Genomic DNA, 12907 nt, shown 5'->3' on the forward strand with positions numbered 1-12907 from the left:
TTTTTCTCTGTGTTTCCTGTTAGCTCTTTCTGCACATTGAAAATTTTGTTTGTTTGTTGTGTTAAGTCTTTGTTATGTTCAAATTCTGATCTTCTTTGTTGATAGCTTCTGAAGTTTTATCTTGTTCTTTTGGGTAGGCCTTCATTTTCTGTTTATTTATTTGACTTTCAATATCTTTCTTTTCTCTCTGCTTTACTTTTTGGCTACTTTTTAAGTTGTATACAATGAACATACATCAGCATATATTTTGATAAAATCCATTTTAAGTTTAGCAAGTACTCTTTCATTAACAAAAGGCGTTGTGTATAAATGAGTTTCCATTCACTGGGTTTCTCTTTCACTTTACAGGAAGGTCAACACCTGTCACCAGAAAATTCCTCCCCAGGCGTGGAGCTCTGTTTCTGTTTTAGAGGAGCCAAATCTCTTTTTTCTTCCTCAAACCTCAATCCCTTGTGTTAGAATAAAAACTAATGGGACAAAGTCCTTTCTTTATACTACTGATAAAAATGTGAAACCTCCTTTTTATGAGTATAAACAGTGCTGTGTTCTGAGACTTCCTGCAGTACCAGACATTCTGGTTTTCCATCCCATGTTTTCCTCACAGCTCTTGCTATAGGTTGTCAGCATCACTAAGCATCATGGGTTGGCCAGAGAGGATGAAATTTAGAGGGGGACCAAGGTTGCCCAAGGAAGCACCAGTGATGGCTGTACTATTGAAATAACCAGAAAATTCAACCTAGAATTAGATTGCTCACCAGGAAAAAAAAAACCAGGCACCAAAATACTCCATAGACAGGGTAACAGGGCTGGCTCCAGCTTTAGCCTTGGCCACATCTGTGTCAACCTCCTGAATCTGCCCTATGAGGATGGCCAGCTTGTCCTGGGGAAAGTCCACTTTGGAAAGATGATGGTCTTTCCAGCATGGCCGCCAATGGTAGGACTATTGATGTAGGCTGGATCCAAACCCTTCAGGTTTGCAACAAAAGCATTGTCTCTGACAATTTCCAGAGTTGTCATGCCAAAAAGTTTATTAGGGTTGTTTTCTCCATGTTTCTTGTAAACTTTTACTGTAATGGGGATGATGGAATTAACTGGATTTGCAATGATGCAGGCCATGGCTTCAGGACAATGCTGGCCACATACTATAGTTAGGGTGGCCATCATTGTGGCATTGGTGTTGAAAAGGTCATCCTGCATCATGTCTTGTTTCCTTGTGACTCCTGCCAGAACAACCACCACATCACAGCCTTTCAATTAGTCAGACAACTCTTCCAATCTGAGGTAGTCTTTCATAGCTGCTCTGATCTTGATGTGGTTCAGATCAGTGGCACTCTGGGCATGTGCATGCTATCATAAAGGGTCATACAGCTACCTATGGGGCTGTTCTTCAGGAGTAGTGAAAGCAGCTACCCAGTTCCTCCTGAAGCCCGTTGCACAGCTACTTTAGTATGGTTCTGGGTCAAGGTGATGAAGCCATGGTAGAGAGTGGCACTGACAGACTGGGCAAAGGCAGAGAACATGCCTCAGCAGGAGGGGCAGGGGCTGGTGGGCAAGGCTGCAAGTGAGGGGTAGTTGATTCTGATGACCTCCAAACAGCACTGGGCCTCACATTTCTGCTGAACCTGGCCTCTGAATTGTAATATTTTATTGCACACTGTTCATTGTAATATTTTAATGTGTCAACATTGGAATGTAGCCCCTGAGCTATCTGATCATTAACTTGTATACCACTAATGATAGGACATAGATTTCCTGACTGCCAGGAGTTAACAAAAACCAAACAAACCATCACACAGAAAAACATCTTTCAAAGTCCTTGCAAAGTGGCTCTGCCTTGGCTGTTGCTCTCCTTAGAGTTTAGCTCTCTTACCAAAAAGACCAGCCTGAGGTGAAATACAGCATCCTCTCAGTCATTTTTGAGCATGTGACTTATCTAGGGCATGTACTTGTATGCTTAGGAATTCCCCCATTTACAAGGACCCATATGTCCCCCTTCTCCCTGTGAAATAGACTTTCCACCATTCTGGGTGCTCTATTTTATGCCTTAAAATAGTAATACTTTACACCAGGTTGCTTTGATTTGATTGTTCCTTACAATACTTTAGCTCTCCACTAGCAGTTTCTTCATGCAGGGGAAGTTCTAGGACATGAAGCCAGAAATGAGTTTCCTGGTTCAGTCTTTCAGTCTACAACCTGATAGATTGCCACTGACATACAGGCACCCATGTGCATAAGGATTACTATGATCCTTCTGGAGCAGGGCCAAGGACCCACAGTGAGAACAAATGACAGCTCCAAATCATGTAGTGAAGGGATGGAGGAAGGCCCAGCAAAGGTATCATGAGATTCTACTGCTGTTTTTAAGTTGTTTGTTTTGTATTTTTTTGTATTCTATGCTCTCCCTATTACTATATCCCTTTAACTGTTTGCTGGAGTTATGAGGAATATGGTTTTGCCAGTTATTGCTAGTTATTCAATGATTCTTTGGTGGAATGGAAACCTCCAGTGTCTTTTTTCTCTTACACCCTGCTTCCAATCCATCAGTAATCCTGCTGTCTCATTCTTTACAATGGATCCTGTATTTGATCACTTGTGATCAAATTGTAATGGAATAATTGCTATTCCATTACAATTACCTAGGGTAAAATCACCTTTTGACTAAACTGATATGTAACTCCCAACTGTTTTCCATGCCCCATCCTCACATTCTATTCGTGTAACAAATCAGACCTTGTTACTCTATTCAAGACATTCTATTGAATTTCCATCTCTGAGTAAAGTTAGTAGCCCTTATTTTAGCCTACAAAGCCTTACATGTTGTATCCCCCTTGTGACTTACTGACTCTCTACCTTATACCCTGTACTTCAGCCTCACTGGATTCCCTACTCTTCTCTGACCATACTCTTCTCTGACCACACTAAGTGAGTTGCTGCCTATGCTTGAAACTGTTATGTACCCCCCAAAAACCATGTTCTTCTAATCCATTCTTGTGGGTGAAGACCTGTTGTGGGTGGGAGATTTTGATTAGGTTGTTTCTATGGAAATGTGACCCAGCCAATTCAAGGTGGGTCTTAATCTTTTCCTGGAGCCCTTTATGAGAGAAAACCAAGACAGTTTAGAGAAGTTAAGAAGGAAAATGCTACAGGAAAAAGCAAGAAGGATCCATGGGATCTGAGAGAGCTGTTTGAAACCAGACGATGGAAGAGAAGGACAGCAGACATCACCCTGTACCTTTCCAAGAGACAGTAAAACCCCAGACACCAGCTGCCCCTGCCTTTCCTCCAAGAAGGTATCCTCTTATTGGTGCCTTAATTTAGATATTTTCATGGCCTTAGAATTGTTACTTGTAAGTTAATAAATTCACTTTGTAAAAGCAAATCCATTTCTGAGCTATTGAATTCCCAGAAGTTATAACAAACTAAAACAGATTTTGGTATCAGGGAAGTGGGGTGTTGCTAAATGTGTTGAAATGGCTTTTTAAATGGATAGGGGGAAAATTCTGGAAGAATTGTGATATGCTTGATAGAAAAGGCCTGAATTGTTTTGAATAGACTGTTGGTAAGAAATGTGGACTCTAAGGATAAGGCCTTAGACTGAAATCATGAATGTGTCATTGCAAACTGGAAAGAAAGTGATCCTTGCTTTAAAGTGGTAGAGAATTTGGCAAAGTTAACTACTGGTATTGAATGGAAGGTAGAATTTGAAAGTGACAAGCTGGGATACTTAACTAAAGAGATTTCCAAACTAAATGTGGAAAATGAAGCCTGGCTTATCCTTGAAGCCTATAGTAAAATGCAAGAGGAAAGGCATAAGCTGAAAACTGAACTCTTGGGTACAAAGAAACCAGAAATTGATGGCCTGGAAAATTGTGGGGTTCCAGAAAGTGAGACTGCTGAAGCTAGTGGCACATGTGAGGGTTTAATCAAACATGGAACCAGTTAGCCATTTCAGAAAAAAACAGGGATAGGAAGTGCAGTTATCCTGGAATGATTGTGGAAAGCCATATTGTCTGATATGTGCTCCTTGAATGTTGCTGTTTTTTTGTTTGTTTGTTTGTTTTGTTTTTTGTGAGAGGTATGGAAGCATAACTTTCATCCAGCCAGTCTGGATGAAAGGGGCCAGAAAAAGGGCAAATTGAAGGAAAAATGTCTTCAAAGGCAGTGTGGAAGATAAGGTCTGGAGCCAAGAAATTTGGGGTAGGAGAGTGGACGTACCCATGCATGTGGAGGAGATGAGTTTGCCCTGGAGGCAGCGGGGGCCTTCCACCTTGATGTTCAGGAAGTGTTGTGGTTCAACAGGATTCAGAAAGGTTGAATCACATTCCCTGGAGATTGGGGAAAGCCTGGCCACCACCCCATTACTCTGAGAGGGTTGGGTATGTGCCCCAGAGATGGTAGAGAGTCTGGGTGCCACCCCGATGCTTGGAAAGGGTGGGACTGCCACTCTCTCAAGCTCTGAGGATGAAACATCATTCTATAGATGACTATTAGACCTTAAAATCTAATGAAGTATGCTCTGCAGGTTTTCAGAACTGTTTGGGCCCTGTGACCCCTGTTTATTGTATGACTGACCTGCCTGGAAGCAGATAACTTGTTCTGAGTTTCACAGGGCCATAGCCAGAAGAAAATTTTGCCTTAGGATAGACCATGCTTGTAGCTGATTTTGATGAGACTTGGGATTCTTTTTTACTTCATATTGCATTTTTATTGTTACTGAAATGGTTTAAGCCTTTAGTGATATTGTAATGGAATTAATATATTTTGTATATGGAAAGAACATGTCTTATTGGCATCCAAAGGGTGGAATGTGCTGGTTTGAAACTTTTATATACCCTCAAAAAGCCATGTTCTTCTAATCCATCTTGTGTGTGCAGATCTGTTGTGGGTGGGACATTTTGATTAGATTTCTTCCATGGAGATGTGACCCACTGAATTCAAGGTAAGTCTTAATCCTTTCCTGGGGCCCTTTATAAGAACGATCCAAAATAGTTTAGAGAAGCTATGAAGAGAGATGCCCTGGGAAGAAGCAAGATTCACAGGAGCTGAGAGAGCTGTTTGAAACCAGGAGTTGGGAGAGAAGGACAGCAGACTTTACCATGTGCCTTCCCATATGTTAGAGGAAACCCAGATGCCAGCTGCCATTTGTCATGATCAGGTTCATGTGTCAACTTGGCCAAGTGGTGGTATCTGTTTGTTTGGTTGGGCAAGTGCTGGCCTGTCTTTTGCTATGAGGACATTTCATAGAATTAATGATCACATTGGTTATATCCACAGCTGATTCTAATCAGCCAACGGGAGTGTCTTCTTTAATGAGTGATGCTTAATCTAATCACTGGAAGCCTTTTAAGGAGGATTCAGAAGAGGCAGTTCTCTTCCTGCTTCGGCTGACGAGCCTCTCCTGTGGAGTTCGTCCAGACCCTCCATCAGAATTGTCAGCTTCAAGCCTGCCCTACAGATTTTTGACTCTGTGTTCCCACAGTTATGTGATACACTTTCATAAATTTTATATTTACGAATATTGCCTGTTGATTCTGTTTCTCTAGAGAACTCTAACTAATGCACCATTCTTCCATGAAGGAATCCTTATTTTTGCCTTAATTTCTATATTTTCATGACCTTAGAATTGTAATTTGTAAGTTAATATATCTCCTTGGTAAAAGCCCATCCATTTCTGGTATGCTGCATTCCACAGCTTTAGTAAACTAGAATACTGCCTAAGGATACTTATACTTTTGTTTCCTGACAAGAAACTTTTCCCCCAGATATCCACATGTTTCACTCACCCTTTTATTGAAGTCTCTAATCAAATGTCACCTTATCTAACCATCAAATATAAAATAATACCCCAAACCCTCAGTCTTTATCCAATTACCTTGTTTTACTATTCTTTATAGCATTCATAATCTCCTGACTGTATCTTTGTTCACTTATATAATGACAGTCTTTCCTTACTGTAAGTTCCAAGAGTACAGATTTGTCTATATTTTTCTCTGTATCTCCAGCAAATAGAACAGGACCTGTCAAGTAGCAATAGATCAATAAATATTTGTTTACTAACTTAATGTCTGGCAGATGAAATAGACAATTGCAAAATCCTTCTCAGTATTAGAGACATTGTAGGCAGACTTGGAGTGAAGACTTGGGTGTCAGGTAAACCTGGGTTCAAATCTAGCCTATACTTACTAGCTTACAAACTATTTGGTTTAGAGGAAGTAAGTTAATCTGAGTTGTTTTCTGATTAGTAAAATGAAGGTACTAATACCTACTTCACAATATTGTTTTTTAAGATTAAATTAACAAATATAAGCAAAATACTTACTCTTAAGCATTGAACATAATAGATGTTTGATAAAAGGTTGTTCTCTTCATTCCTGCCTTAAGATTCATTTTTGCTTTTATATCCTTACAAGCCCTTGAGGTGAGGTGTTCTATCAGACAATTCCATCCAAATCTGATGATGCTTCTGTCCTACTTAAATCCCTATCATGACTCCTATAATGTGCTACAATTACAATACCCAAGTTGTTCACATTGTTTTCCAAAACTCTTCAACAGTGAACTCAATGGACTTTATGATGTTATCTACCACTGCCTTTTTCCATGCCCTTTCTGCTCCACCTACATTTATTATTTAGGGAAAACACGGGATAAGGTTCTACCTGCATACTCTTTCCATGTTGCTTGCTCTGTTCACAGTGTCCTTTCCTACTACCTCCCTTACTAAAGTTCAACCCATCAGTCAAGTCCCCGTCAATTTAGCAAATTCCTTGATATTCTTCCCTCAATTCATAAGTCATTCTTCCTCTTTCATACAGGTTGTTACTGCATCATAAAGCTTCTGATCTGGTACAATCTTCTCAGGGAGACTTCCTTGCCATATGCTGTACTCCTAATCTCCCAGTTTTTTGCAAGGCACATATCCAGCTCTCATTACCATATTTCCTCTTGCCCAAGCATTTGCCACAGTGAGAACTATTACAGGTCTGCCTGTCTGTCTCCCCTATATATTGTGAGCTTTTCAAAGTGAGGTTCCATGCCTTATCTATGTCTATACTTAGTATGATACGAAGAAGATAGTTGACATTAATTCATTAACATATTCACTAATGTGTCACTTAATGAATAAGATGTCTGTCTTCTCTATTACATCATGAAGATTTTGAAATTTAGAACTCTATCTTATTCATTTCTATGTATTTTATTCATCCTCTATCATACTGGCTGGAACATAAGGAGTAAATACATTTTAGTGATCGAAGTTATGTTCTCTGAGATCAGACATCTTGGGTTCAAATGCCAGATCTATTATTTACTTGCCAGGTGATCTGAACAAATTACTTACCTTCTCTGTGCTTCAGTTTCTCCATCTCTAATAAAGAAGTAATAGGGTTGTTTCAAGGATTAACTACAATAATTTTTGCATAGCACTTAGCTCAGGACCTGGCCCATAAGATATCAATGAATGTTAGTTGTTATTTTATAGTATAATGGATACATATTTGTGAAATTTGCTCATTCAGAAGACTCTTAACTGAGCATCAACTATGTACCATGGACTGTACTATGAAGCGGGAATGCAGAGATGTATATAATATATCCTAGACTCTGAAGGAGCTCACAGTCTAGTGAAAAAGCAATGTGTTAGTCTGGATCTTCTGACAAGCAGATGTCAAGACAGAATTAAACCTACAAGGATTTTATTAGAACAAATGCCTGTGAAAGAAAATAAGGAGACAACCAAGAAGGTTTGGAGAACCTTCAGACTCTGATGTAAGCCTGACACTAAACAAAAAAGAAAAGGAAGGAAGGTTGAGTGAAAAGTTCAATGAGGTTACTGGGGAGTCCTTGAGCTGAAGTCACCCGTCAGAGGAGTCTCATTTCTCCCTAGAATAGGCCTCCTTAGTCTCCTTGCTATGCTCAGTTCTTAACTGGGAACAGACCATGAGAAGCATGACTTTGCTGCAAATGCAACAATGGATTTTAGAGTGTGGTATCTGGGGCACTAGGTCAATGATTCTTCCTGCAGTTTTAGATTTGTGAGATGTATCCTCATGGCTGCCACTGAAAAACACATGCAAAATGTACTGCGTCATTTATATGTGGTAGATTATGGGAGATGCGGCACAGATGAAAAAATTAATTCCCTCCCTGGAGACGCACAGAGGTGTGGAAGAAAGTGAGAGATACCTCAGGACCTCAGGGCCATGGAGCCAGCCACATCACAGCGATTGATTATGCTGGCTGAATTGATATATAAGGAAGGAGCAAGACACCCAGGGAAGGATGATGCCCAGGAGGTTTATCAGATTGCAGTTGCTACACTTTGAATAGTTAGAAACATATGTGAGATCTGTCCCCACATCATTTGTTTCTAGAGTTTATTTCTAGACATATTCGTGCAGAAAGTCTTTTTTAAATGTTCATCTGTTTCCACTCTAAACCCATTTAAAACTGTGGTGTTTTTATTGGATACCAGAATCACTTGAAATATGGGTTTTAATCAAATCTTGTACCGGAATATGTTGGTGAATATAGGTAACGTACACCCCACACAAATGTGAACAGTTATATTCAGACACTTTATCTGGTCCACCTACTCTAGACACCAGGACAGTCACTCCAAATGATGCCTAAGTCCCTTCTCCCCAGCAAATACCTGAAGGGGTTCTTGTTCCTGGGACTATACAAAGACAGAAAGGGAATCAGTTGGGAAGAATGAACTTCAGGTTATAAATGGTAGATTCTAACAATAACAGCCTCTATAGACACGTACCTTTCTCTGCTCATGCCCTTTGAAATGTTATACTGACATGCTTCCTATCAAGAGATTGTCTATTTCCCCTACCCTTTGAGTTCTGGGCTAGTCTTGTGACTTACTCTGACTACTTAAATGTGGCAAAAGAGACACTGTGTGACTTCTGAGGCTAAGGCTTAAGAGTCCTTGCCATTTTTGCTTTGGCACTGTGTGTAGAAGTCCAGTCTAACCTACTAGAGAATGAGAGACCACATGAAAAACTGAGGTATCCTAGATGATAGTGAGAGAAGTAAGTAAGGGCATCTTGGATCATCTAACCCTACTTGACCATCAGATGACCACAGCTAGTAAGGAATGTCAGGTGAGGCTATCAAAGGAACCCAGCTGAGTCCAGCCCAAACTGATAGTATACAAAATTGTGAACAAATAAGTGGTTGTTGTTTTAACCCATTAGGTTTTAGGGTGATATGTTATGTAGCAATGGATAACTTCTGTACTATATAATTAACTATTTTAAGGTAATATTATTATATATCTAAGGAGAATTATTCAATGTACCCAAAATATTCACAATTTGGGGGCAGCTTGTTTTAATGGAAAGGGCATGGAGTCTGATTTTATGCAAGTTTAGGTTTGGTCATCTAAATATCTCACCTTACCTCCTTGAGTCTTGGATTTTTCAACTTGTAAAACAGCAGAAAAAATTCTAACTTTATAGGACTAGTCCAGAATCAGTCAATAAATATGAGCTTAAACCTCCTGTATCTTAGCTTGATGTCTTACATATAGTAGATAAATAAATGAGAAATTTAATTGAATCCTGCTCCTTGTTTGACTTGACTTTAGAAGATTTCTATCTTCTTTGATATATTTGTATCACTAGAAGAGTATATTAACTTAAAGTTACTATCAATTATTTATATAAATTTTTACTCATCAAACAAGGATTTGGGAGGAAATAGGTAGATAGCTAGCTAATAGATGATTGATATATAGATAACTGCTCTCTTGAATTTATTGGGTGAATTTTGGGGTGAAAGAGGAGAAAAGGGATTAATAAAAATAGTATGTGGTCAGGGGAATGGGAAGTAACTCCTTAATTGGTATAGAATTTCCTTTTGGGGTGATGAAAATGTTTCAGAACTAGATAGAAGTCGTGGTTGCATAACATTGTGAATTACTAAATGCCACTGCTCACTTTGAAATGCTTAATTTTATATTGTATGAATTTCATCTCGAGTTTTTAAATGTGATCACGTGACAAGAATGATTGAGGTTGGAATTGATGAAACCGTGAAAAGTGAAAAAGAAAAATGCAAGGCCTTATAGGAAATAGAAGGAAATAGTTGTAGTCAGTTCAATGAAGAATAATTCAGTTGCCGTATGGATAAAGGAGGTCAATGGGGAGATATCAGGTATTTGCTGGCTAGACAATTTATGAGTTAGAAAAGAAGGTATGCCCTCTGTTGCAGCTGGGTTGTTTCTTTCTGCCCTACAAATAGGACACTGACTTCTGCCTCAGGATGTGGCTTTGCTAATCTAAAATGCTACCTGGTTTTCATGAGGCACAATTGTATGCTAATGATGCTTTTTAAATATCAGTTTGAGGCAATGTCAGGGAACCAAGAATGAGAGAAAAAGGAAATTAATACAGAGATTGGAGGCATTTTACCAGTGTGGCCATAACTTTGCCACAAACATATCTGGTTTCTCAATCTCTCTCATGTCCCATTAGTGAAAACGTGCATTATGGAGCAGCGATTTCACCCATACTTCTGATTGTCCCAAATAGCCTCTGCAGTTGCTGAGGAAGCAAGTCCCAAGACAGCAGCTGCAGAGACATCAGCAGGGTGAGTCACAGGGTACAAAATGAGTCACTAAAGAGGTGGGTGGTATGCAAACTGGCAGTACTCCCATGAATCCTGTAGCTTATGGGACCTGGTAGGTGAGTCAGTGTGAGTGTGTGGGCACCAAGCAGGTGCCAACAAGGTGCTTTATTATATTTCTCAGCTACAACAAGGAAGCCCTGGGTGTAGTAGGCAAAGGTGCATAATACAAGACATGAGACAAGACTTGGTTGGGTCTTTCCCACAACATAAAAATCTAGAATTGTAAGCCATGGTGAGCCTAACTGGCTAAATAAATGGAGTGCTAAAGCGACATGGCCCCTACCTTGAAGGTAATGGAGACGCTCAATAAACCTCACTCCAATGAAGAAACACCCCTTCTACATCCTGTGATTGGTGCCAGGTGATCTTCCTGTGGAGTTATCAGTAGCATCAAGGAAAAATCATGACTGAGAAAATCTGGGGAGGTGAATAACTTGGTAGGGTGTCCTTATCTGGACTCTGCCTAATTGCTATCCTCTAGATCACAGAAATTTGGTATATCATGCTAAGATCCAACCGCTCTCCTCCTCAGTAAATATCTAAAATAAACTCTTAAAATGCACATCAATATATAAGATTCAACATAGAAGCTCTGATTATTATGGTAAAAATCTAGAATTTATTTTGAAAATAAATAAACAGAACAAAATAAAATAAGGCCATGAATGGGCAGATGATTATAGTATTTCATGAATTATGAATTATGACTGATTCAATTCTGTGTACCCAATGTCCTTTAAAGCAAATTAAAAAAAAAATTCTCCCTATTCTTAATCTCAGTTGCACCACAACGTAGATTAATTTGAATTCCTAGAATACAGTGATTTATTTTCTACCTTTGCACATAATGTTCCTGTGCTGATCTTTCCATGAGGCCATTCTCATCCTCTGTGCGAAGTAAATGTCCCTTCTTTGGGGAAGAGCAGCGGAGCATTTCCACAGCCCCAAGATATAGGAAAGTGCCTCGTCTGTCTCTTCATGAGGCCAGCCCTCTATGAGTAATGATACGGTGATGTGGTCATCAACTCAGCTCAGGTCAGCCCATATCCTTAATCATATGGTAGATAAACTAGAATCATGGAAAATGGTGGACTTCTGAGTAGGAAGTGCATATTTTGTTAAATAGAGAAGGGTGACCAGTCATGTGGAGAAAGTGTGAGAAGAGGCATGAGCTTGGGAAAACAAAAGATACATTTCAGGAAAAGTGAGTGGTCCATTTTGTGTTGACATATAAGTATAGTAATAGGGAGCTAGAGGCTGATAAATTCAACATGTACTGAATTTTGAAGTTTGAAAGTCTGGAGCTGAGGTTTGAAAGTTCTTGAGCATCTTATTAAGGACCTTGTACTTTGTACTGGTGACTGTGAAATCACTGAATGGCTTTAGTCAGGAAGGACATGATCAAATCTCTTTTTAGGAAAACTGTTTTGACAATGGTATGTGGAAAAGATTGGGGAGAGATATTTGGGGCACCAAGCCTTACTGGAAGGGCTATTAGCTAGTGGGAGCTAGAAAGAGAAAGTGTTTAATTGGAAAGAGAAAGTGTTTCTGAAGCAAGAAATAGGGCTGAGTCCAAAATGGCAGCAAGGGTGTAAATAAGTCATGAGGTCAAAATGTAAGAGGATGATCAGTAAGTGAGGACACAGAGTCCTCCAGTAAGCAAGTCAGGAGCAAGAGGTCAAGACTAAGAAACAGTATGGCAGAGGTTCAGGACTCTTGCTTTTGTGTGATTATGAAGCCCTGGATAAGCCAAAAATCTGTGAAAGGCCAGGCTGGAAACTGCACAAGGCAGGCCAATTTGTAAGTGAGGACTATAGTTTGATAGGAGATAAAGAGAGTGTAATGAGGATTGGTGGCAATGGGCTAATGTTTTGCTTATGGATGAAAATATTTGAGAGCTCAAAATTATTCTGGATGTACCACTGTGCCAATCTCAAGTCTCTAATACACCTTGTCAAGGTCTTTACAAAGAGGAGTTAGATAAATATCTAATGATGTATTAGAGTTCTGGTGGAATCAGCTACAATTAGTATCAAGAGTGCTATAGAACCAAGCCACTAAATTACTCTAAAAGATGGGCAGATAGACATTAAATTGCTGACTTACCTGAGTACCATCATGGAGCTCTTGGCTCTCTATAAAATGTTAGCATGACAAATTAGAGTTTTTATCATGCCAGATATAGCAGTATTCATTTGTTTAATTAAGCAGTCGTGGCTGCTCTTAATGTGGGTCATTTAAAAAAATGCCAAAAATAAAATTA

The 12907-nt window shown here is 39.4% G+C and overlaps 1 protein-coding gene and 1 pseudogene across 8 annotated transcripts in view; one reads left to right on the top strand and one right to left on the bottom strand.

Annotated features, from left to right (window-relative positions):
* The window catches only part of LOC143674264 (BEN domain-containing protein 5), a 1810590-nt gene that overhangs the window by 992403 nt on the left and 805280 nt on the right, over positions 1-12907 (top strand). The gene's annotated exons all lie outside the window — the stretch shown is intronic.
* On the bottom strand, positions 752-1520 carry LOC143654450 (malate dehydrogenase, mitochondrial pseudogene; annotated as a pseudogene).

The sequence above is a fragment of the Tamandua tetradactyla genome, chromosome 2, assembly GCF_023851605.1.
Source record: "Tamandua tetradactyla isolate mTamTet1 chromosome 2, mTamTet1.pri, whole genome shotgun sequence".
In the NCBI taxonomy this organism is placed as follows: domain Eukaryota; kingdom Metazoa; phylum Chordata; class Mammalia; order Pilosa; family Myrmecophagidae; genus Tamandua; species Tamandua tetradactyla.